Below are 26,141 nucleotides of genomic sequence, written 5' to 3'. Positions count from 1 at the left end.
AGCTACCCCAAGAGAACTCAACAATCTCTCTCTCTCTCTCTCCCTTTACCCCTCTATCTCTCTCGCTGTCTTTTTCTCTGTCCCTCTTTTTTTTTTTTTTCTCTCTCTCTCTCTCTCTCTCTCTCTCTCTCTCTCTCTCTCTATTCAGTTCATCAGTTCATGATTATTCAGACCTGTACACAGTTGCCATGGCACTGGATTGGCAGCTCGTCTCCTTGTCATATCTAGACAATCTATCAAGCGGAAGATGAGAGATTGGATTTCATTTGAAAATATGAATATGAACCATTGAACTGTGGGGAGATATTAGCCCTACTTTGATTGACATTGCATTAGTAAGTCAGGTTTTGCATCCATTCCTTCTCAAATAAATTATGGGAACACAAAGCCTTACACTCAAAGATTATTATTGATTTGTTTGTCTTTTCAGGGTAGGCCAGTGTGATTTCAATGTTCGGCTATTGTGAACAGAGAAAGAGATCATCTCCCCTAAGGTGGAGAAGATGAAGACGGGACAGATCGACAAGACCAAGGAGCCCTTCAGTGTCAGGAACAAGCCATTCTTCGACATCCACGCAGCACGAAAGGTAACACACACAAACACACACTGTGCCAGCTCATCCCAAGTCTGAGGTGGTGGTGGTATGCCATGCTACAAGTTCCTAATTTGTGACTTTTTTCTTTTTTTTCTACTTTTTTTTTAAAGGGGTGGAACAGCTTAATATTGTGGAAAGATTGTTGCTTCCATCAATGTAATTGTCTGCATTTCCAATCCCCCATATATTTTGGGGGTTAAATATATATATATATATATCCATACACAATGCATACATATATACATACTAGAGGTTGACCGATTAATCGGAATAGCCGATTAATTGGGGCCGATTTCAAGCTGTTGTTTTTTTTTACCATTATTTAACTAGGCAAGTCAGTTAAGAACACATTCTTACTTTCAATGGCGGCCTAGGAACGGTGGGTTAACTGCCTTGTTCAGGGGCAGAACGACAGATTTTCACCTTGTCCGCTCGGGGGATCCAATCTTGCAACCTTACAGTTAACTAGTCCAACGCTCTAACCACCTGCCTCTCATTGCACTCCACGAGGACCCTGCCTGTTACGCGAATGCAGTTGAAGCCAAGGTAAGTTGCTAGCTAGCACTAAACTTATCTTATAAAAAAACAATCAATCAATCATAATCACTAATTATAACTAAACATGATTGATGATATTACTAGTTTATGTAGCGTGTGCTGCGTTGCATATAATCGATGCAACGCTGGGGGATGAACTAACAAAAGAGCATTTGCGAAAAAAGCACAATCGTTGGACGACTACCTAACCATAAACACCAATGCCTTTCTTAAAATCAATACACAGAAGTATATATCAGGTTAGCAGGCAATATTAACCAGGTGAAATTGTGTAATTTCTCTTGCGTTCATTGCACGCAGAGTCAGGGTATATGCAACAGTTTGGGCAGCCTGGCTCATGGCGAACTAATTTGCCAGAATTTTACGTAATTATGACATAACATTAAAGGTTGTGCATTGTAACAAGAACATTTAGACTTAGGGATGCCGCCCGTTAGATAAAATACTGAACGGTTCCGTATTTCACTGAAATAATAAACGTTTTTTTTTCGAAATGATAGTTTCCGGATTCGACCATATTAATGACCAAAGGCTCGTATTTCTGTGTGTTATTATGTTATAATTAAGTCTATGATTTGATAGAGCAGTCTGACTGAGCGATGGTAGGCAGCAGCAGGCTCGTAAGCATTCATTCAAACAGCACTTTTGTGCGTTTTGCCAGCAGCTCTTCGCAAGCACAGCGCTGTTTATGACTTCAAGCCTATCAGCCTAATGGCTGGTGTAACCGATGTGAAATGGCTAGCTAGTTAGCTGGGTGTGCGCTAATAGCGTTTCAAACGTCACTCGCTCTGAGACTTGGAGTAGCTTTTGTGGAGCGATGGGTAACGCTGCTTCGAGTGTGGCTGTTGTCGATGTGTTCCTGGTTCGAGCCCAGGTAGGGGCGAGGAGAGGGACGGAAGCTATACTGTTACAATGGCAATACTATAGTGCCTATAAGAACAACCAATAGTCAAAGGTATATGAAATACAAATGATATAGAGAGAAATAGTCATATAAATACTATATTAACTACAACCTAAAACCTCTTACCTTGGAATATTGAAGTCTCATGTTAAAAGGAACCACAAACTTTCATATGTTCTCATGTTCTGAGCAATGAACTCAAACGTTAGCTTTTTTACATGGCACATATTGCACTTTTACTTCTCCAACACTTTGTTTTTGCATTATTTAAACCAAATTGAACATGTTTCATTATTATATGTATTATATTAAGTTAAAATAAGTGTTCATTCAGTATTGTTGTAACTGTCATTATTACAAATACATTTTTAAAAATCGGCCGATTAATCGTCATCGGCTTTGTTGGTCCTCCAATAATCGGTATCGGTATCGGCTTTGAAAAATCATAATCGGTCGACCTCTAATACATACACATACCTATATAGATATACATACTTTTTTTAGAATATACCTTTATTATTCCCCGCAAACCCTACCACCCTTCCCCCAATTGCAGTAAACTAATAAACAATAACACTTAGGCTTCTACCTTCGGTTTAAACATATTATACACATTTTACAGACACAATCTTTTTTACGATAGTTATATTTAGTTTGTTTTTAGTCCTTCCTCTATTTCTGATGTCCATCCAGTTTGATTTCTATTTGTGACTGTGCTATTTCACAAAAGTTCTGAACCTATATACATTTTACAGACCCGTATGTTTTACATTGGTTATCTTGTTATTAGTCCCACCCTTCAGCTCCATTCAACCCCTCCCATCTATCTCTTAACACCATCCATTTTGGATTTCAATTTGCCATATATATTTTCAACTGTGCTGTGATGCTTGACAAAAGTACTGAGCCTTTCTATTCTCATAGCTTCTACAGATTGTAAATAAAAAATAATTTTTGCTAAAATAATTATTATATTATTGATTGTTTGACTATGGCTTTTCAAATCACCCAATATTGCTATCGGCAGCGTTAGTTCTAGGCAAATGTTGCAATTCTTCAGCCACTCCTGGACCTGTGACCAAAAACGAGCTACATATGGACAATACCAAAATAAAAGATCTAATGACTCTGCCTCCTCACAGCAGAATCTGCAGAGCCTAATTCGTGATTTAGTGACTCATCTAAAGTCTAATCGAAACAACAGGATAGATAAACTTCCGATGACATTTTAGTCTCCAATTGTTTTCTCACTTCGAAACAAATCTGTATTATTCATTTTGAAGTATTAATGCGCTTTCATAAAGTGATGATGGGTACATTTGCTTCCTACGCTGTTCTACTAATTCCAGTTTCCATTGCTTGTAGTGCTTTTAGTTATTGTAGTTTGACTGCCTTCGTACCAAAGGGCTTTGTAGATGCCTCTTATCACCATTAAAAGAAAAAGTGGAATTATCAAAGCTTTGATTTGAAGATCAACCCCTTTAATCAGTCAGAATATTTATGGTACTCTAAATAATCAACAAAAAGAAACTGTGGAAATGGCCAATGTTTCTATGGGAGTGTTTTCCTGTAAAATTCACTCAATAATCTGATTGATTATTCACAAATGTCTTTTTACTATTAGTTCTATAAATAAGCAAATAACTAGATTTCTCTAGAAAATCGAATAACGACTAGATTCTTATCAGATAATACTAGTAAATCTAGTCATATTTCTTACCAGATTATACTAGTAAATCTAGTAATATTGAGCAGCCACATCTATATTTGTGTTTGTTAGAATGCTGCTCATGTAATACAGTTTTCTGACAAGGCCAAGGACAAGTGTTTTTATTCTCCAAAAGCTATTAAACCTCCCATTCAAGGCCCTGCACCCTCTGCTCTGAAATGTCTCAGCCGAAGGGTATGGTGCAATTAACTAGATCTGCACTGCGCTGGATCAGTGGGAAACTAGCTCTGTATGTTCACATTAAATGCCTGATAACAGAGTAGAAGAGAATGAAGGTTTCTAGCAGTTATGTCAGTCTTCACATTTCTCCCACCACTGTTCATCTGTCTCGTCTGGTCATGGCAGGAGTAGGGACCAGCCCCAGTCCCAGCTACTATCACAGATCTCTTTGTGCTGAAGCCTGTTTTTGTCCTGTATGAAATGTTAGCCATGAATGACTGGGTTACCTCCCCTGGTAACCCCTGTTTCGACTTCCAATCAGTACTATCTGAACCCTTTATGACAGATCATAGATCGCCCAGTCTCTTGTTAGCGGGATGTCGATGTCTATCTATATTGTAAACAACAGCTGGTGCATGAAATCTAATGAGTCTTGGGGTTTTGCTCGCCTGAGGTAGAGTATCTCATGATAAGCTGTAGACCACACTATTTACTAAGAGTTTTCATTTACCACCACAAACCGCACTCAATGAGCTGTATATGGCCATAAGCAAACAGGAAAACACTCATCCAGAGGCGGTGCTGTCTAGTGGCCGGGGACTTTAATGCAGGGAACTTTGATCTGTTTTACATCATTTCTACCAGCATGTTAAATGTGCAACCAGAGGGGGAAAAAACTCTTACACCACCTTTACTCCACGCACAGAGACGCGTACAAAGCTCTCCCTTGCCCTCCATTTGGCGACTCTGACCATAAATCTATCCTCCTGATTCCTGCTTACAAGCAAAAAGCAAAGCAGGAAGCTTACTTGTTCAATAAAAAAGTGGTCAGATGAAGCAGATGCTAAGTTACAGGACTGTTTTGCTAGCACAGACTGGAATATGTTCCAGGATTCTTCTGATGGCATTGAGGAGTACACCACATCAGTCACTGGCTTTGTCAATAAGTGCATTGATGAGGTCGTCCCCACAGTGACCGTACGTACATACCCCAACCAGAAGCCATTGATTACAGACAACATCCACACTGAGCTAAAGGGTAGAGCTGCTGCTTTCAAGGAATCTTCACTGACATTTTCAACCTGTGCCCAAGAACACTAAGGTAACTTGCTTAAATGACTACCAACCCGTAGCACTCACGTCTGTAGCCATTAAGTGCTTTGAAAGGCTGGTCATGGCTCACATCAACACCATTATCCCAGAAACCCTAGACCCACTCCGATTTTCATACCGCCCCAACAGATCCACAGATGATGCAATCTCTATTGCACTCCACACTGCCCATTCCCACCTGGACAAAAGGAACACCTATGTAAGAATGCTATTGATTGACTACAGCTCACCATAGTGCCCTCAAAGCTCATCACGAAGCTAAGGACCCTGGGACTAAACACCTCCCTCTGCAATTGTATCCTGGACTTTCTGACAGGCCGCCCCCTAGTGGTAATTGTAGGTAACAACACATCCAACACACTGATCCTCAACACGGGGGCAACCCCCGGGGGTGCATGCTCAGTCCCCTCCTGTATTCCCTGTTCACTCATGCCTGCATGGCCAGGCACGACTCCAACACCATCATTAAGTTTGCCGATGACACAACAGTGGTAGGCCTGATCACCAACAACAATGAGACAGCCTACATGGAGGGGGTCAGAGACCTGGCAGTGTGGTGCCAGGATAACAACCTCTCCCTCAATGTGATCAAGACAAAGGAGATTATTGTGGCCTACAGGAAAAGGAGGACCGAGCACACTCCCATTCTCATCGACTGGGCTGTAGTGGAGCAGGTTGAGAGTTTCAAGTTCCTTGGTGTCCACTTCACCAACAAACTATCATGGTCCAAACATACCAAGACAGTTGTGAAAATGGCACAACAAAGCCTGGTTCCCCTCAGGAGACTGAAAAGATTTGGCATGGGTCCTCAGATCCTGAACATGTTCTACAGCTGCACCATCGAGAGCATCCTGACTGGCTGCATCACTCCCTGTTATGGCAACTGCTCGGCCTCTGACTGCAAGGCACTAAAGAGGGTAGTGCGTACGGCCCAGTACATCACCGGGGCCAAGCCATCCAGGACCTCTACCTGGCGGTGTCAGGTGAAGGCCCAAAAAAATGGTCAAAGACTCCAACCACCCTAGTCATAGACTGTTCTCTCTGCTACCGCACGGCAAGCGGTGTAGGAGCGCCAAGTCTAGGTCCAAATGGCTTCTTAACAGCTTCTACCCCCCAAGCCATAAGACTCCAGAACAGCTAATCAAATGGCTACCCAGACTATTTGCAAATCCCCCCCCCCCTCTTTTACACTGCTGCTACTCTGTTTATTATCTATGAATTATCTACTTTATTATCTACTTTATTATCTACTTTAACTCTAACTACATGTACATATTACCTCAACTAACTGGTGCCCCCCGCACATGACTCTGTACCGGTACTCCCTGTATATAGCTTCACTACTGTTATTTTACTGCTGCTCTTTAATTATTTGTTATTTAAAAAAAAATGTTTTACACTTATTTTTCTTAAAACTGCATTGTTGGTTAAGGGCTTGTAAGCATTTCACTGTAAGGTCTACACCTGTTGTATTCGACGCATGTGACAAATAACATTTGATTTGATTGGAATTATGCCTGCCTCACTCACTGTCTTGGTTCAGCTGCTGAGGCCATCTGCTCCAGAGCCTCTGCATACAGCCATATATCTGTTCGAGCCAACATGAAACGGGGGGGAATTGGAATCTGGTTTATTCATTCACAGTGGCGCAGCTCTCCACTTCATGGCCTGTTTGCCGGAAATTCCTTCAATGATATTTCAATGAGAGGCCAAAGCTGTGTGATGGCTTTTGTCTATTGCTGTGCGGCTGGATTGTGTCCCGACTCCTGCCTCCCTCATGTTTCCAGCTCTGCTCATTTAATGTGCAATTTTCCCTTTAAATGGGACCATATTGGACTATCTATTTGATTTAGTTTGGGAAATAGTTTTGCATTAATCGCAATAGCCTGTGTTTTGTTAGAATACAAAGGACTTATCGAGTCGCTCTGTTTTTATTTGAGCTTTTTGCAGTGAAGTGGATGGGACTGGAAAATGGACTCCTAGGAGGAAAAAAAGCATTTGCTGAGTGGACGATTAGGTTTTTAGATTTGATTTGCCTTAGCTCTGGTCTAAGTTAAGGGCCCATTAACAGACCGGAGTATGAGAGAGGGTTCAGTTGGAGGCGATGGAGAGCCCTCTGGTCATTTCAAATGGCTGACAGTAGATGTGGAAAAGATCTGGACTTAATGAAGAGTGACACTGAATGCTCTTTCACACCAGCTAGATGTGCTCACTCACTGGTTTTAATTGAGCTGTGTGCTGAGGCCCCTAATAACCCCCACTCACCTTTGCACACACACTTGCGCACACACATAGCCATCTGCGGTCACGTGCTCTACATGTCAAGTGGCTCTTAAGCACACAACAGCATAGGGTCAAACTGCAAATTGGTGCAGTTGTCATTGAACTTTGTTAGCCACCACCTTACTCCATTTACTTAGCAGATCTACAACATTATTATAGCCTGTTTGAAAGGATTTGTCGGACATTGATTTGCCCAAAGCGGGAAACCATTTTCTGGTATGTGGTCGAAGTTCGAGGTTCTTATGTGTAAATTCTAGACTAAGTCATCTTTTTCCAAAAAGGGACAAAGTTCAGATTACTCTTTACAGCTCTTGCACTATTGAATTTATTGAGGAAATGTTGTTCTTCTGAAAAACTATGGAGATGCCCTTTTTAGTTGAGAAGCCCTCCTGAATTAGCCTGGCTGACAGGACCTAGGTGACTCAGCACACAGAGAGCCGTGACACTGCTCTGGGAAGGAGGCAGGTTGTTAATGCAATACTCACTCAGATATTGTGCAACGGTTTTGATTGGTTCTCTCTAGGAATGTAACGATTCACCGATAGGCATCGGTCCCTTATTCAAATGTTTAAAAGATACAAGTGCGTCAATACGCTGACCCCAAACCAATCCAAATGTAGCATGTGTTGGTCAGAAAATGTATTCAAACATTACGAATCGCTGGTTCACAATTAGTTTTTCTTGCTCATATTATATTCTACCTTCTGAAAATGCCTGATATTTTATGACAACTGAAGTGTCCTCTCCTTCAGTGTCGATTTGCATGTAACTGTGTTGACAGTCGTTGATCTGCAAGTCATTTTGTATGCCGAACAACCCAGGCAATATCAGTAGCTTAGTCAAACTGCCCAGCTTCGTGCACTGCACCTTCAGCATTCAAATGCTAAAATGGCTTGCGTGATATTAGGCTTTATTATTTGAGTGACAACCTATGTCATTTTCTAGGTTATTGTTATCTATGCGTTGTTGTGATTTACCAGAATAAAAGTGAGCTACCGGAGACAACTTTCATCTGGCTATACCTGCTGTATACCTGTTGAACAATACAATAGATTTTTATTTTGATCAGCAATAGTTTTGGTAGTTTTGCTTTAAACAGTCAGGGTATATGGTAATAGTTAGATATGCAGGGTAAAGCTGATAATGAGGACAGCAATCACTTTTACGAGGCGCACTGCATTGCCGAAGTGAGCGGAGAAGAAAAGATCGCTCCATTAAAAATATCCAAATGGTCAAAACCTTTCGATTTTGAGATTGGGTAAGAAATCTAAAGTTGTGCTATATATTCATTGGCTATGTCATAGCTAATTTGTCAACGGTAAATATTGATACATTACTAGCTCAAACACAAAAATGACAAGTTAATTAGTGGGTGATGGTGATTTCAGAACCAAAGTGGGGGGGACAAAAAACACAAGCTACATTGTCCCCCCCTAATCTGATCGGTGGTAGATGTCTAGTCTCTTTTATGACCCTAATCTGATAGTGGTAGATGTCTAGTCTCTTTTATTACCCAAATCTGATAGTGGTAGATGTCTAGTCTCTTTTATTACCCAAATCTGATAGTGGTATATGTCTAATCTCTTTTATGACCCTAATCTGATAGTGGTAGATGTCTAATCTCTTTTATGACCCTAATCTGATAGTGGTAGATGTCTAGTCTCCCTTATGGCCCTAATCTGATAGTGGTAGATGTCTAGTCTCCCTTATGACCCTAATCTGATAGTGGTAGATGTCTAATCTCTTTTATGACCCTAATCTGATAGTGGTAGTGGGGTGGTAGATGCCTCGTCTTCCTGTATCATATCAGAGCCCATGTGTCTACTATACATATGTATCGAATCGTCTTCAAAGAGAAAGATCCACATCCCTAGTCCTCTCAAATATATATTTTTCCCTCAGGCTTACAGACTTCTCATTGTTTGGATTTCAAAAATCCAACCTTTGTAATGGAAGGGGGCGGCGCTCAGGGGCTGTGATTGGGTGTTTGTGAGGAGAGACAACCAGTAAAAGCGCTTAATATTAGGCTATGTAGCATAATTATTCTGCCTGATGGTGTTTTTTCTGTGGCTGAATGTAATGTACCCAGATTTAATGACGTGATTGGTAATCTTTCCATGCCTTTCCCACCAGTCTAATATCCACGCCTCAACACTGCCACCAATTAGTTCAATTCACTGTTTAATTTGATCATTAAAGCAGTTTGATCAGTATCAGAAAACCTTGACCTTTAACCCCTACAATAACACTAGCTTAATGCTACCTAAGTGGAATGGTTCTTCAAAACTGCAGTGTTTCTTATGACCGGCATCGAGAAACGACTTTCAAGCCGAAAGCAAGGGAACAGATGGATTTCTTCCTGCCAGCGAGCCATTCTCATCTTGGAAATGGGATACCTGTTTATCTGCAATTGAATTTTCTTAGGGACCTAAAATGTGGGCCTAGTTCATTTTCCTACTTTATGAGATTAGTTTATTTTTGCCGAATCAGACGTATGGTGGAGGACTAGAATAAAGCTAAGGTGATATATTGACTGCTGGGAGAATTGGACTTTAAAAGAGAGTTAACTGGGGGACAACTGAAGAATGCAATTTCTATCTCTGGGGGCGTACTCCAAAGCCCTCGTTTGTTTTCTGTGAGGAGCTATGAGTCACAAACTGCAGTCATGTATCTGTGTTGCACCATGAAAGAGCCACTTTCACACTTCTTATGCAGCACTATGGAATTACCTCAACTCTTTTGTGAGGACCTTGTACTGACTGTGTTAGTGATTGAGGTTCAGTTTAAACTCCCATCCCTCCTTGTCAGTTCAATGCCTTATCTCAACACAACAGATACATCATTTGTACCTGGGCTTGGTAGCTGTTCTGGGCCCGGGCTAGTGTTGCTGACTGTCAAAGGGAATTCAAAAAGGCAGACTAAAGGAGAGTAAACCCGGTCTTAACTGTGTGATTCCTTAGCGGAGCAATCGATGGCTGTCTATCAGTCTGCCTCCTGTTCTTGCTAGGCAGGCTCACAGACTACCGCCCACCTAGCATTGCCCGCCTAGCACCGCCCCCTTGCCCGTCTGCCCTCCAGCAGCTCAAGGTGAACGTGGTGGGGACTGGGGAGGGAGACGCAGTCTGTGTTTTGTGTGTGTGTGACTGCATCATGCTTGTCAATGGAAAGTGTTCTGTCCTTCCCTTATCTAGGTAGGCCTATGTTAAACAATTCCAAGATCTTGTCCGGAGTGCTATTTTTGAATCAGAAGTTTTAGTAAATGTTTTGCTTTTGTGTGCATGTTAACAATACTAAGGTATTTTCCAGATTGCCACCTTTGAATCAGAAGATTTCAACAATGTTCAGTGTGCCATTTCGTATACTCCATCGTTACTGAAGTCATTTGCGTTGCAATGAAATTATATTTAGCCTAATTACAAATGAGTTGCAGATGAAACCCCTGCTTCCCCTTATTGATATTCAAACCATAGAAGCGTGTAATCATTGATTCGCTTGCAGCAAACTCTTTAAGCAAATCCTAAAAAACTGGTCTGTTTTCCTCCACAGTCTTGCACAAACTTCTCCTATATTAAAATGTAGAGACTTGGTCTGATAACTAGAAGGCCATTGACCTAAAATCCCAAATTTGTCAAGTGATTCCATACATTGTAACTGGTTAGGTGGAGTTTGCCTTCTCCTCTCTTTCTCTACAGTCTCCAACTGGAAATCTGCAAAAAAAACGGGTCATGTGACGTGTCTATGTGCTGTTAGCTCTGCTCCGTTGTCAGTCAAATAGCGATTGAGACATCTGCAAATTATGGACTTTTTCTTTGTTTTATTTAAAGCGTATTGCCGAATTAGGTATTTTTGATCAAAAGTACTATCGGTATTGAGTCAATGTTCCACCTAAAACGATTGAGATTATTTTATGTGCAGACTGCAACAACAGTGTAAATGGGTAACAACTGCGCATGTGCACTATCGTGGGGGAATCCCTTTTTGTAAAAACGGCATGTAAAGCCCTTATTCACAATCACAGGGGCAAAAAAAGAAAAACGGTGGAGGACCGTAGCCTATAGCATGGCAGATTAGTTACACCAAGTAAACAACCATTTACATGTCTGACGAAGAAGTACTCGCTCGTTAATGATGAAGAAAAAGCGGTGGAGAAGTGAGGACCGTAGCCTATAGCATGGCAGATTAGTTACACCAAGTAAACAACCATTTACATGTCTGACGAAGAAGTACTCGCTCGTTAATGATGAAGAAAAAGCGGTGGAGAAGTGAGGACCGTAGCCTATAGCATGGCAGATTAGTTACACCAAGTAAACAACCATTTACATGTCTGACGAAGAAGTACTCGCTCGTTAATGATGAAGAAAAAGCGGTGGAGAAGTGAGGACCGTAGCCTATAGCATGGCAGATTAGTTACACCAAGTAAACAACCATTTACATGTCTGACGAAGAAGTACTCGTTAATGATGAAGAAAAACCGGTGGAGAAGTGAGGACCGTAGCCTATAGCATGGCAGATTAGTTACACCAAGTAAACAACCATTTACACGTCTGACGAAGAAGTACTCGCTAATGATGAAGAAAAACAATGGCGTCCCTCCAATAGTTATAACCTGAGATTCTAAAAGAAATAGGGCTATAGGGAATTGTATTGTTAGTATACACATGGCCACTATCGATGGGGGGGGGGTTACGAATACACAATAGAATAGACCAGACTACATGCAACCAAATAGGCCTACCCCAGGTGGTTCCTGGGGCCATGTATTTCATGCAAGGCTATACAGTTGTTAAAAGCATGAAATGTCATCCAAATGATACATGGTTGGCCAACACATCAGACATTGGACATTATGATTAGGGGGAAAAAGTGAGTAAACTCAGTATAAGTAATTCAATACTCTCACAGTATAAGTAATGAAATAGCCTCACAGTATACAGTTGAAGTCGGAAGTTTACATACACCTTAGCCAGATACATTTCAACTCAGTTTTTCACAATTCCTGACATTTAATCCTAGTATTTAATCCTAGTTCCCTGTGTTAGGTCAGTTAGGATCACCCCTTTATTTTAAGAATGTGAAATGTCAGAATAATAGCAGGGAGAATGATTTATTTCAGCTTTAATTTCTTTCATCACACTCTCAGTGGGTCAGAAGTTTACATACACTCAATTAGTATTTGGTAGCATTGCCTTTAAATTGTTTAACTTTGGTCAAACGTTTCAGGTAGCGTTCCACAAGCTTCCCACAATAAGTTGTGTGAATTTTTTTGGCCCATTTCCTCCTGACAGAGATGGTGTAACTGAGTCCGGTTTGTAGGCCTGCTTTTTCGCACACGCTTTTTCTATAGGATTGAGGTCAGGGCTTTGTGATGGCCACTCAAACACCTAGACTTTGTTGTCCTTAAGCCATTTTGCCACAACTTTGGAAGTATGCTTGGGGTCATTGTCCATTTGGAAGACCCATTTGTAACCAAGGTTTAACTACCTGACTGATGTCTTGAGATGTTGCTTCAATATATCCACATAATTTTCCTCCCTCATGATGCCATCTATTTTGTGAAGTGCACCAGTCCCTCCTGCAACAAAGCACCCCCACAGCATTTCACAGTTGGGATGGTGTTCTTCGGCTTGCAAGCATCCCCATTTTTCCTCCAAACATATCAATGGTCATTATGGCCAAACAGTTCTATTTTTGTTTCACCAGACCAGAGGACATTTCTCCAAAAAGTACGATCTTTGTCCCCATGTGCAATTACAAACCGTAGTCTGTCTTTTTTATGGCTGTTTTGGAGCAGTGGTTTCTTCCTTGCTGAGCGGCCTTTCAGGTTACGTCTTCACAAGGTCCTTTGCTGTTGTTCTGGGATTAATTTGCACTTTTTGCACCAAAGTACGTTCATCTCTAGGAGACAGAATGCGTCTCTTTCCTGAGTGGTCTGCAATTGTTTTCTGATGTCTTGGCTGATTTCTTTTGATTTTCCCATGATGTCAAGCAAAGAGGCAGTGAGTATGAAGGTAGGCCTTGAAATACATCCACAGGTACACCTCCAATTGACTCAAATTATGTCAATTAGCCTATCAGAAGCATCTAAAGCCATGACATCATTTTCTGGAATTTTCCAAGCTGTTTAAAGGCACAGTTAACTTAGTGTATGTAAACTTCTGACCCCCTGGAATTGTGATACAGTGAATTATAAGTGAAATAATCTGTCTGTAAACAATTGTTGGAAAAAATATCTGTGTCATGCACAAAGTAGATGTCCTAACCGACTTGCCAATACTACAGTCGTTGCCAAAAGTTTTGAATGACACAAATATACATTTTCACAATGTCTGCTGCCTCAGTTCGTATGATGGTAATTTGCATATACTCCAGAATGTTATGAAGAGTGATCAGATGAATTGCAATTAATTGCAAAGTCCCTCTTTGCCATGCAAATGAACTGAATCCCCCAAAAACATTTCCACTGCATTTCAGCCCTGCCACAAAAGGACCAGCTGACATCATGTCAGTGATTCTCTCATTAACACAGGTGTGAGTGTTGACGAGGACAGGGCTGGAGCTCACTCTGTCATGCTGATTGAGTTCGAATAATAGACTGGAACCTTCAAAAGGAGGGTGGTGCTTGGAATCATTGTTCTTCCTCTGTCAGCCATGGTTACCTGCAAGGAAACACGTGCCGTCATCATTGCTTTGCACAGAAAGGGCTTCACAGGCAAGGACATTGCTGCCAGTAAGATTGCACCTAAATCAACCATTTATCGGATCAAGAACTTCAAGGAGAGCTGTTCAATTGTTGTGAAGAAGACTTCAGGGCGCCCAAGAAAGTCCAGCAAGCGCCAGGACCGTCTCCTAACGTTGATTCAGCTGCGGGATCGGGGCACCACCAGTATAGAGCTTGCTCAGGAATGGCAGCAGGCAGATGTGAGTGCATCTGCACGCACAGTGAGGTGACGACTTTTGGAGGATGGCCTGTTGCCAGCATAGAAGCCACTTCTCTCCAGGAAAAACTTCAGGGACAGACTGATATTCTGCAAAAGGTACAGGGATTGGACTGCTGAGGACTGGGGTAAAGTCATTTTCTCTGATGAATTCCCTTCCCGATTGTTTGGGGCATCCGTAAAAAAATATTGTCCGGAGAAGACGAGGTGAGGGCTACCATCAGTCCTGTGTCATGCCAACAGTAAAGCATCCGGAGACCATTCATGTGTGGGGTTGCTTCTCAGCCAAGGGAGTGGTCTCACTCACAATTTTGCCGAAGAACACAGCCATAAATAAAGAATGGTACCAACACATCCTCCGAGAGCAACTTCTCCCCACCATCCAGGAACAGTTTGGTGACGAACAATGCCTTTTCCATCATGATGGAGCACCTTGCTATAAGGCAAAAGTGATAACTAAGTGGCTCGGGGAACAAAACATCGATATTTTGGGTCCATGGCCAGGAAACTCCCCAGACCTTAATCCCATTGAGAACTTGTGGTCAATCCTCAAGAGGCAATCCTCAAAACCCACATATTCTGACAAAGTCCAAGCATTGATTATGCAAGAATGAGCTGCCATTAGTCAGGATGTGGCCCAGAAGTTAATTGACAGCATGCCAGGGTGGATTGCAGAGGTCTTGAAAAAGAAGGGTCAAGACTGTAAATATTGACTCTTTGCATCAAATTAATGTAATTGCCAATAAAAGCCTTTGACACTTATGAAATGCTTGTAATTATACTTCAATATTCCATAGTAGCATCTTACAAAAATATCTAAAGACACTGAAGCAGCAGACTTTGTGAAAATTAATATTTGTGTCATTCTCAGAACTTTTGGCCACGACTGTATAGTTTGTTAACAAGAAATGTGTGGAGTGGTTGAAAAACAAATTTGAATGACTCCAACCTAAGAGTATGTAAACTTCCGACTTCAACTGTAAGTAATGAAATAGCCTCACCGTATAAGTAATGAAATTGCCTCTCCTTACATAATTATTTTATTCTGTCTATTCTGCAATGTAAGAATTGCTGTTTATTACAATGTAAGGTGACAAAATTACTGTTCATCTCAACATATTCTAACCCCTTTAAACTATACTTTTTATATCTTGGATGTTTAGTTAGTCCTTGCATCAATAGCTCTGTCTGAATTTGAGAGTGCTTACATTTCTCCGGGCAAATTCCTCAGCTTTTTACCAAAACAGAAATGGATTGCCCGCTTTATTGTTTCAGCTAAGGATTGCCCCTTTAATGTAGTCAATGATTAATAATTTAGAGGGCTGAGCGTATGTGATTGCAATACCAATATATTTAAACAGTGCATTTTCTGTCTTTAGTTTTGCTTATTATTAAAATAATAAAAAATAAAACGTACATGCCCTCCAGGCTTAGTGCGAGAGAGAGCTTTACACTACAGTTGAAGAGAACCCTGAGCTCTCTGAATGAAGTCAGCGGGTGTCCGTCAATCTTCAGATGTGCTCAGTAAGCCTGCCTCTCGGTGGGATTCAGAGCTATCTCCAATATTGCAGTCAGACACCACCTCGTCAGTCAGGCCTCTGCTCTGCCGCCCTCAGTGGATGACTCATAACGCCCTCCTCCTGGCTACATCCCAAAAGGCACCATATTCTCTTTAAAGTACACTAGTTTTGACAAGGGCCCATAGTAGTGCACTTTATAGGGCATAGTTTACCCTTTGGGATCCAGATGCTGCTTTCACTCCCAGCCCAGGATGCCCCAGTGATCTGCCCACTGTGTACCCGTGTGCCTAGCACTCAGAACAGTGCCTTCAGATGTTTTCCACATTTTGCTGTTACAAAGTGGGCTACATTTTTTTCTTTGTTTTGCCCCATTCCGTTTCCTTTTTGTCCTGGAAAAACTCCCCTGTCCTTAGCTATTACAATCATAACATGATGCAGCCACCACTATGCTTGAAAATATGGAGAGTGCTAACAGTTATGTTTGGGGCAAATCCAATGCAACACATAATACTTTGTATTCAGGACAAAAAGTGATTTGCTTTGGCACATTTTTTTCCAGTATAACTTTAGTGCCGTGTTGCAAACAGGATGCATGGTCTGGAATATTTTTTATTCTGTACAGGCTTCCTTTTCACTCAATTAGGTTAGTATTGTGGAGTAACTACAATGTTGTTGGTCCATCCACAGTTTTCTCCTATCACAGCCTTTAAACCCTGTAACTGTTTTAAAGTCACCATTGGCCTCATAGTGAAATCCATGAGTGGTTTCCTTCCCCCCAGCAACTGAGGTAGGAAGGGCGTCTGTATCTTTGTAGTGACTGGGTGTATTGATACACCATCTGAACTGTAATTAATAACTTCACCATGCTCAAAGGGATATTCAATGTCTGCTTTTTTAGTTTTACCCATCTACCAATAGTTGCCCTTTGGGAGACATTGGAAAACCTCCCTGGTCTTTCTGGTTGAATCTGTTTGATATTGACTGTTCAACTGAGGGACCTTACAGATAATTGTTTGTGTGGGGTACAGAGATGAGGTAGTCATTCAAAAATCATGTTAAACACTATTATTGCACACAGAGTGAGTCCATGCGACTTATGACTTGTGAAGCTAATGTTTACTCCTGTATTAATTTAGGCTTGCCATAACAAAGGGGTTGAATACTTATTTACTCAAGACATTTCAGCTTCACATTTTTTATTAATTTGTTAACATTTTGAAAAACATAATTCCACTTTGACATTATGGGGATATTGTGTGTAGGCCAATGACAAAGATATCTAAATGTAATCCATTTTAAATTCAGACTGTAACACAACAAAATGTGGGAAAAGTTGAGGGGTGTGAATACTATGGGAGGGCACTGTATGTGTTCTGCCATGCTTTTGGACAGATATGCCTTGTGGGACTCTTATATTGACATTAAAGCTCTTTGAAAAGGACAGGCTCTTTCTGTCGTCTCTGTAAGCTCTATCAGACAGTCATATGTAAGGACCTCAGTGACAGGGCACTTTTTGGGAGATTATGCAATAAACATCATTATTCCCATCATTACCTTCATCAAATGGAAGATGAACACAAGTATAAGATACACCTCAGCAATCCATAACTTGTGTGCATTCAACCAGAAGTGCTCATTTGGTGCTCAATTACTCCAGACAGAGCGAAATCTTTGATTGGCACCTCGGGCTCCCGTCGCATCCCAGATCACTTTTCAGTTGGGTGAAATTCAGTCATCAAGCTTCCATCCATTTACGTTTTAGTAATTTAGCAGATACTCTTATCCAGAGCAAGTTACAGTGGGGCAAAAAAGTATTTAGTCAGCCACCAATTGTGCGAATTCTCCCACTTAAAAAGATGAGAGAGGCCTGTAATTTTCATCATAGGTACACTTCAATTATGACAGACAAAATGAGAAAACAAAATCCAGTAAATCACATTGTAGGATTTTTAATGAATAATTAGCAAATTATTGTCACGCCTTGGTCATAGTGTTTTGTGTTTTCGTTATATATTTGGTCAGGCCAGGGTGTGACATGGGTTTATGTGTTGTGTTTAGTATTGGGGTTTTATAGGATTTGGGATTGCATATGATTAGGGGTGTGTCTAGTTAGGCTTGGCTGCCTGAGGCGGTTCTCAATCAGAGTCAGGTGATTCTCGTTGTCTCGGATTGGGAACCGTATTTAGGTAGCCTGGGTTTCACTTTTGTATTTCGTGGGTGATTGTTCCTGTCTCTGTGTAGTGTTCACCAGATAGGCTGTAATAGGTTTCACGTTCCGTTTGTTGTTTTCGTATTTATAAGTTATTTCATGTATCGTTCATTTTTTCCATTAAAGTCATGAGTAACCACCACGCTGCATTTCGGTCCTCTCTTTCAACAAACGAAGAACGCCGTTACAATTATGGTGTAAAATAAGTATTTGGTCAATAACAAAAGTTTATCTCAATACTTTGTTATATACCCTTTGTTGGCAATGACAGAGGTCAAACGTTTTCTGTAAGTCTTCACAAGGTTTACACACACTTGCTGGTATTTTGGCCCATTCCTCCATGCAGATCTCCTCTAGAGCAGTGATGTTTTGGGGCTGTTGCTGGGCAACACGGACTTTCAACTCCCTCCAAAGATTTTCTATGGGGTTGAGATCTGGAGACTGGCTAGGCCACTCCAGGACCTTGAAATGCTTCCTTCGTTGCCCGGGCGGTGTGTGTGGGATCATTGTCATGCTGAAAGACCCAGCCACGTTTCATCTTCAATGCCCTTGCTGATGGAAGGAGGTTTTCACTCAAAATCTCACGATACATGGCCCCATTCATTCTTTCCTTTACACGGATCAGTCGTCCTGGTCCCTTTGCAGAAAAACAGCCCCAAAGCATGATGTTTCCACCCCCATGCTTCACAGTAGGTATGGTGTTCTTTGGATGCAACTCGGCATTCTTTGTCCTCCAAACACGATGAGGTGAGTTTTTACCAAAAAGTTATATTTTGGTTTCATCTGACCACATGACATTCTCCCAATCTTCTTCTGGATCATCCAAATGCTCTCTAGCAAACTTCAGACGGGCCTGGACATGTACTGGCTTAAGCAGGGGGACACGTCTGGCACTGCAGGATTTGAGTCCCTGGCGGCGTAGTGTGTTACTGATGGTAGGCTTTGTTACTTTGGTCCCAGCTCTCTGCAGGTCATTCACTAGGTCCCCCCATGTGGTTCTGAGATTTTTGCTCACTGTTCTTGTGATCATTTTGACCCCACGGGGTGAGATCTTGCAGTCTTGCAGTCGGGGTGAGATCTTGAGGTCTTGTATGTCTTCCATTTCCTAATAATTCTCCCACAGTTGATTTCTTCAAACCAAGCTGCTTACCTATTGCAGATTCAGTCTTCCCAGCCTGGTGCAGGTCTACAATTTTGTTTCTGGTGTCATTTGACAGCTCTTTGGTCTTGGCCATAGTGGAGTTTGGAGTGTGACTGTTTGAGGTTGTGGACAGGTGTCTTTTATACTGATAACAAGTTCAAACAGGTGCCATTAATACAGGTAACGAGTGGAGGACAGAGGAGCCTCTTAAAGAAGAAGTTACAGGTCTGTGAGAGCCAGAAATCTTGCTTGTTTGTAGGTGACCAAATACTTATTTTCCACCATAATTTGCAAATAAATTCATTAAAAATCCTACAATGTGATTTTCTGGATTTTGTCCCCCTCATTCTGTCTGTCATAGTTGAAGTGTACCTATGATGAAAATTACAGGCCTCATCTTTTTAAGTGGGAGAACTTGCACAATTGGTGGCTGACTAAATACTTTTTTTGCCCCACTGTACTTTGCTGAGTGCATACATTTTCATACTGGTTCTCCAGGGAATTGAACTCGCAACCGCCATGCTCTACTTACTGAGCCACACGGGATCCAAGCAACAATACTACAAAAAGAGGTCATATGTATCACAGTACTGGAGAGTTCAGGAGGCAGGGCAGCAGGCACCACTGGGGAATGTGTTCACAGAGGTATAATACAAACGGACTCTGCTCTTATGTTAGAGGGAGGGATTGGCTGCCTCCCTGCACTCATAATGGCTGCTGTAAGTGGATGTGCCACTAACACCAACCTCAATTGGATTTGCTATAGAAAATAATCACTCTCATGGCTCGACATTTACGCTTGTCCGGGGACTAGTAAAAAATAAATATATAAATATATAGAGAGATTTAAGTTGTCTATATGAACAAGTAAGAAAAATCACAATATCATACAGTTACTCCAATCAGAATTGGATCAGAGAGGCCAACGTTTGAATAATATTTATTTTTCATGTACATACATTTTTAAAAAGCCTGCATGTCAAAGTGTAGGTCATATGCATATTGACTGAGAGAGGCTGCAGGAAATGTAGCCAAACATTGAGACTTTTAGTTACTTAAATATAGACTCAACACCAGTCATGTTCAACAAATATAATGTAGGATAATTAACATGAACATCTAGAGGCTTGATTCTGCCAACATACTTGAGGCACAGTTCGTTCAGATCAAATGGTAACAAGACCAGAGAGTATAATCAATATCAGTAGTACTATACAATATGAAATAAAAAGTAAAGTTGAACAAAAACACAAGAAATAATACATTTTGTGCAAAAACATTTTTTTTACATAAACTCCAAAACAATCACAAAATAGCAACGTTGGATCAGAGCTCGCAAGACTGTAGCCATACAGTACGTGGCCATCTCAAACAGTCTTGGACAGTCACCTGAGATCAGTGAGTTCGGGATACACACAGTGGCATATTATCACCTTCAGTGATCGCAACACTCAACTGACCAAATCCAGTGTGGGAGTGTCTGTTAATCTTCACGTTTTCCCTGCTCATGAATGTTTTTGCTAAGTTATGGTTTTATTAAATCCATCCGTCAATGCCAAACCCCCAAACGTCTTCCGCTTCAGTTTCTTCTGACTGTAACCTTGTTTGACTCTCGGCCGGCAGTTAGTAGCCTAGTTATGTAGTCCTGCCATGCTCTCTCTCTCTCTCTCTCTCTCTCACTCTCTCTCTGATGTTGGCTTGTATATTTAACAGGGAGGTTGAAGCCTGCTACAGAGGGCCAGTCGTCGCATTAGACATGAAAGCAGCCTCCGGCAACAGCCCTGTAGACTGACTAGAATATCAATCTATCCTCTTCCTCCTTTCATTATATCCCTCCGCACCTGAAGCTCTCAGAGTGATGAGGTGCAGCGAGCAGGCCGGTGGAGGTGGAGAAATAAGTGTACATCCAAAATGACAACCTATTCCCTATTTAGTGCACTGCTTTTGACCAGGGCCCTGGTAAGAAGTAGTGCGCTACATAGGGAATAGGGTGCCATTTTGGACTGACATTGCCTGGGAAGGGAAAATGCTTAATTTCACTCAAGTGTATGGAGGGGAAATTGCAGGTATGGAAGAAATAAAGTGCCATGTTATGAATTCTGTTCCTGAATCACTCAAGCTTTACGTGCTGGGATTCTGTGAAAGCCTTGATGGTTTGTACACAGTTGTCAAGTTTTATTAGTCGTATGCACAGGATACACAATGGTATACACTGTCCAATGCAATGCTTATTTGCATGTTTCGTCTTGACAGTGCAACAACAATGACAAATAATAAAAGATAAGCATATAAAGTAAATATACAACATAAGTAAATACGTTTTGATGTCTTTTTAACGCTTAATGTGATTTATTGTGCTTTTAATGATCATTTTTCTCTCTTCACAGATGGTGCATGGATGGGTAGAATGTCATTCTCCATGAATACAATTGCAACACAACAGAAAAAGTAAACTATTTAATAGCATTCTTTAGAGAAACTGTATTGTACATAACTTGAATGGAAAATGGGTTCATGCATGGTGTTTGGACAGTTAGTCCAAGCAACTTATTTGACTTGTCATAACAAAGGGGTTGAATACTTATTGACTCAATATATTCTCTTCATTTTAAAATTATTTTTATATTTCTAAAAACCAAATTCCACTTTGACCTTATGGGGTATTTTGTGTAGATCAGTGACACAATCAACATTTAATTTGATGTTCTGAACATTTTGCTCACATAGTGTTCTAATATTGAGTTGCCTCCCTCCCCCTTTTACCTTCAGAACAGCCTCAATTCGTTGGGGCTTGGACTCTACAAGGTGTCGAAAGTGTTCCACATGGATGCTGGCCCATGTCAACTTCAATGCTTCACACAGTTGTGTCAAGTTGGCTGGATGTCCTTTGGGTAGTGGACCTTTCTTGATACACAGGTGAAACTGTTGAGCGTGAAAAAACCCAGCAGCATTGCAGTTCTTAACCCAACGGAACGCACAAAAGACCACATCCCTCCTCCTAGCAGCCAGCTGCCCTGCCCCTCCCGGTCTTCTCTCAGAGACAACAGCATATCAGGAGGCAGCCATTGTCTGAACTGAGAAGTGGGAGTGTTGGAGGATATTGACATTTAACACATTCAATAAATAATGTATAATTAACAAAAGGCTCTTAATTAATTTCACAACCACAGCTGTTGTTTTCCTCACACATGAGCAATGGGCGTGTCTAGGAGATATCATCACCGAGCACTAATCAGTAGCTTAGGTATGGAACCAGAGCGCTCCGCCAACCATGGCCCCGTGACCAAGCCTTAGGTACCGCATAGAATACCCACAGAATAGTGCCACCCTACTCTCTGAAAAAAGACTCAATCTCCTCTGAAGCTTTTGAAGGCAGCTCCAACGGATGCTCCCCGAGCACTGCACTGGCTCCATCAGATTAGGGGACAGTCATATTCTCCAGAGAGAGAGACAAATGAAGAGACACACAAGATAAGCTTTACTTGTCCAAAAATATAAATACATTCTGTAAGTGGTTGTAGTTCAGTGGCACAGCACCCCTGCGAGACAGAGATTGGCTGCTGCCAACACACTGACACTGACTCAACTCCAGCCACTTTAATAATGGGAATTGATGGGAAATGATGTAAAATATATCACTAGCCACTTTAAACAATGCTACCTAATATAATGTTACATACCCTACATTATTCATCTCATATGCATACGTATATACTGTACTCTATATCATCTACTGCATCCTTACGTAATACATGTATCACTAGCCACTTTAACTATGCCACTTTGTTTACATACTCATCTCATATGTATATACTGTACTCGATACCATCTACTGTATCTTGCCTATGCTGCTCTGTACCATCACTCATTCATATATCTTTATGTACATATTCTTTATCCCCTTACACTGTATAAGACAGTAGTTTTGGAATTGTTAGTTCGATTACTTGTTGGTTATTACTGCATTGTCGGAACTAGAAGCACAAGCATTTCGCTACACTCGCATTAACATCTGCTAACCATGTGTATGTGACAAATAAAATTTGATTTGATTTGAGATTCCCACTAATCAGGCTTCTAAGGCGAGATACATAAGCATTGTAGAATAAATTCTCAAACATCATGCATGAACCCATTTTCCATTCAAAAGAATTCTCTAAAGAATGCTATTAAATAGTTTACTTTTTCTGTTGTGTTGCAAAAGAAAAGAGAAGAGAATATATTGAGTCAATAAGTATTCAACCTCTTTGTTATGACTTGCTTAACAAGTCAAATAAGTTGCTTGGACTAACTGTGTGCAATAATGGTGTTTAACATTTTTGAATGACTACCCCATCTCTGTACCCCACACATACAAAGGTCCCTCAGTCGAGCAGTGAATTTCAAGCACAGACTCAAGAGCAAAGACCAGGGAGGTTGTCCAATGCCTCACAAAGAAGGGCACCTATTGGTATATGGGTAATTTAAAAAAGCAGAATTTGAATATCCCTTTGAGCATGGTGAAGTTATTAATTACACTTTCGATGGTGTATCAATACACCCAGTCACTACAAAGATACTGGCGTCGTTCCTAACTCAGTTTACGAAGAAGAAGGAAACTGTGATTTTAAACCAGTTAGAGTTAATTGAGTGTGAGAGGACAACACTGAGGATGGATCAAAACATAGTTGTTACTCCACAATACTAACCTAAATGAGAGTGAAAAGGAAGCCTGTACAGAATACATAATATTCCAAAACATGCATCCTGTTTACAACAAGGCACTAAAGTAATACTGCAAAAAATATGTCAAAGGAATTCATTTTTTTGTCTTGAATACAAAGCATTATGTTTGGGACAAACACGACACATTACTGAGTACCACTCTTCATATTTTATAGACTAGGGTCTGTTGTCTGCTTTGCAACAGACACTGGGAGACAAATCCACGTTTCAGCAGGACAATAGCCTAAAACACTAGGCCAAATATACACTGGAGTTAATTACCAAGATGTCATTGAATGTTCCTGAGTGGCCTAGTTACAGTTTTGACTTACAGTACCACAACTACTCATTCAAGGGTTTTTCTTTCTATATTGTAGAATATTAGTAAAGACATCAAATCTATCAAATGACACATATGGAGTTATGTAGAGTTGAAGTCGGAAGTTTACATACACCTTAGCCAAGTATATTTAATCTCAGTTTTTCACAATTCCTGACATTTAATCCATTTATTAAAAATTCCCTGTTTTAGGTCCGTTAGGATCACCACTTTATTTTAAGAATGTGAAATGTCAGAATAATAGAAAATACATTTATTTCAGCTTTTATTTCTTCACATTCCCAGAGGGTCAGAAGTTTACATACACTCAATTAGTATTTGGAAGCATTGCCTTTAAATTGTTTAACTTGGGTCAAACATTATGGGTAGCCTTCCGCAAGCTTCCCACAATAAGTTGGGTGAATTTTGGCCCATTCCTCCTGACAGAGCTGGTGTAACTGAGTCAGGTTTGTAGGCCTCCTTGCTCGTACACGCTTTTTCAGTTCTTCCTGACTGATGTCTTGAGATGTTCCTTCAATATATCCGCATAATTTTCGTTCTTCATGATGCCATCTATTTTGTGAAGTGCACCAGTCCCTCCTGCAGCAAAGCACCCCCACAACATGATGCTGCCACCCCTCTACTTCACGGTTGGGATGGTGTTCTTCGGCTTACAAGCCTCCCCTTTTTTCCTCCAAACATAACGATGGTCATTATGGCCAAACAGTTCTATTTTTGTTTCATCAGACTAGAGGACATTTCTCCAAAAAGTTAGATCTTTGTCCCCATGTGCAATTGCAACCCGTAGTCTGGCTTTTTTTTATGGTGGTTTTGGAGCAGTGTTTTCTTCCTTTGCTGAGCGACCTTTCAGGTTATGTCAATTTAGTACTCGTTTTACTGTGGATATAGATACTTTTGTACCTGTTTCATCCAACATCTTCACAAGGTCCTTTGCTGTTGTTCTGGGATTGATTTGCACTTTTCACACCAAAGTACGTTCATCTCTAGGAGACAGAACGTGTCTCCTTCCTGAGCGGTATGACGGCTCCGTGGTCCCATGGTGTTTATACGTGAGTACTATTGCTTGTACAGATGGAAATTGGAAATTGCTCCCAAGGATGACCCAGACTTTTGGAGATCTGCAAAAAAAAATCTGAAGCCTTGGCTGATTTCTTTTGATTTTCCCCATGATGTCAAGCAAAGAGGTACTGAGTTTGAAGGTAGGCCTTGAAATACATCCACAGGTACACCTCCAATAGGCCAATTGACATAATTTGAGTCAATCAGAAGCTTCTAAAGCCATGACATAATTTTCTGGGATTTTCCAAGCTGTTTAAAGACACAGTCAACTTAGTGTATGTAAACGTCTGACCCACTGGAATTGTGATACAGTGAATTATAAGTGGAATAATCTGTCTGTAAACAATTGTTGGAAAAATGACTTGTCATGCACAAAGTAGATGTCCTTACCGACTTGCCAAAACTATAGTTTGTTAACAAGAATTTTGTGGAGTGGTTGAAACACTTAGGTTGGAGTCATTAAAAGTAGTTTATGTAAACTTCCAACTTCAACTGTAGTAACAAATGAAGTGTTAAACAAATCAAAGTATATTTTAGATTCTTCAAGGTAGCCACCCTTTTCCTTGATGACCGCTTTGTACACTCTTGTCATTCTCTCAACCAGCTTCATGAGGTAGTCACCTGAAACAAATTTCAATTATGCCTTGTGTGTCAACTTTTGACTGGTACTGTAAATCAGCTTGAAAATCGATGGCAAGACTTGAAAATGGCTGTCCAGCAATATTCAACAACCAACTTGACAGATCTTGAATAATTTAAAAATTAATATTGGAAACATATTGTACAATCCATCTTTGCCAAAGCTCTTAGAGACTTTCCCAGAAAGACTCACAGCTGTAATTGCTGCCAAAGGTGATTATATTGACTCTGGGTTGAATACGTAGCTAATCA

General features: G+C 40.9%; 1 long non-coding RNA gene across 1 annotated transcript; it reads left to right on the top strand.

The window, feature by feature from the left end:
• The first annotated feature begins 436 nt into the window (after positions 1-436).
• On the top strand, positions 437-22,379 carry LOC115107284 (uncharacterized). Its single transcript, XR_003860177.2, has 3 exons — positions 437-587; positions 21,535-21,595; positions 21,917-22,379. It is a non-coding gene; the product is annotated as an uncharacterized LOC115107284 (long non-coding RNA).
• Positions 22,380-26,141: the final 3,762 nt, after the last annotated feature.

This window comes from Oncorhynchus nerka, linkage group LG24 (assembly GCF_034236695.1).
Source record: "Oncorhynchus nerka isolate Pitt River linkage group LG24, Oner_Uvic_2.0, whole genome shotgun sequence".
Lineage (NCBI taxonomy): Eukaryota > Metazoa > Chordata > Actinopteri > Salmoniformes > Salmonidae > Oncorhynchus > Oncorhynchus nerka.
This window is presented reverse-complemented; position numbering and strand designations above follow the sequence as displayed.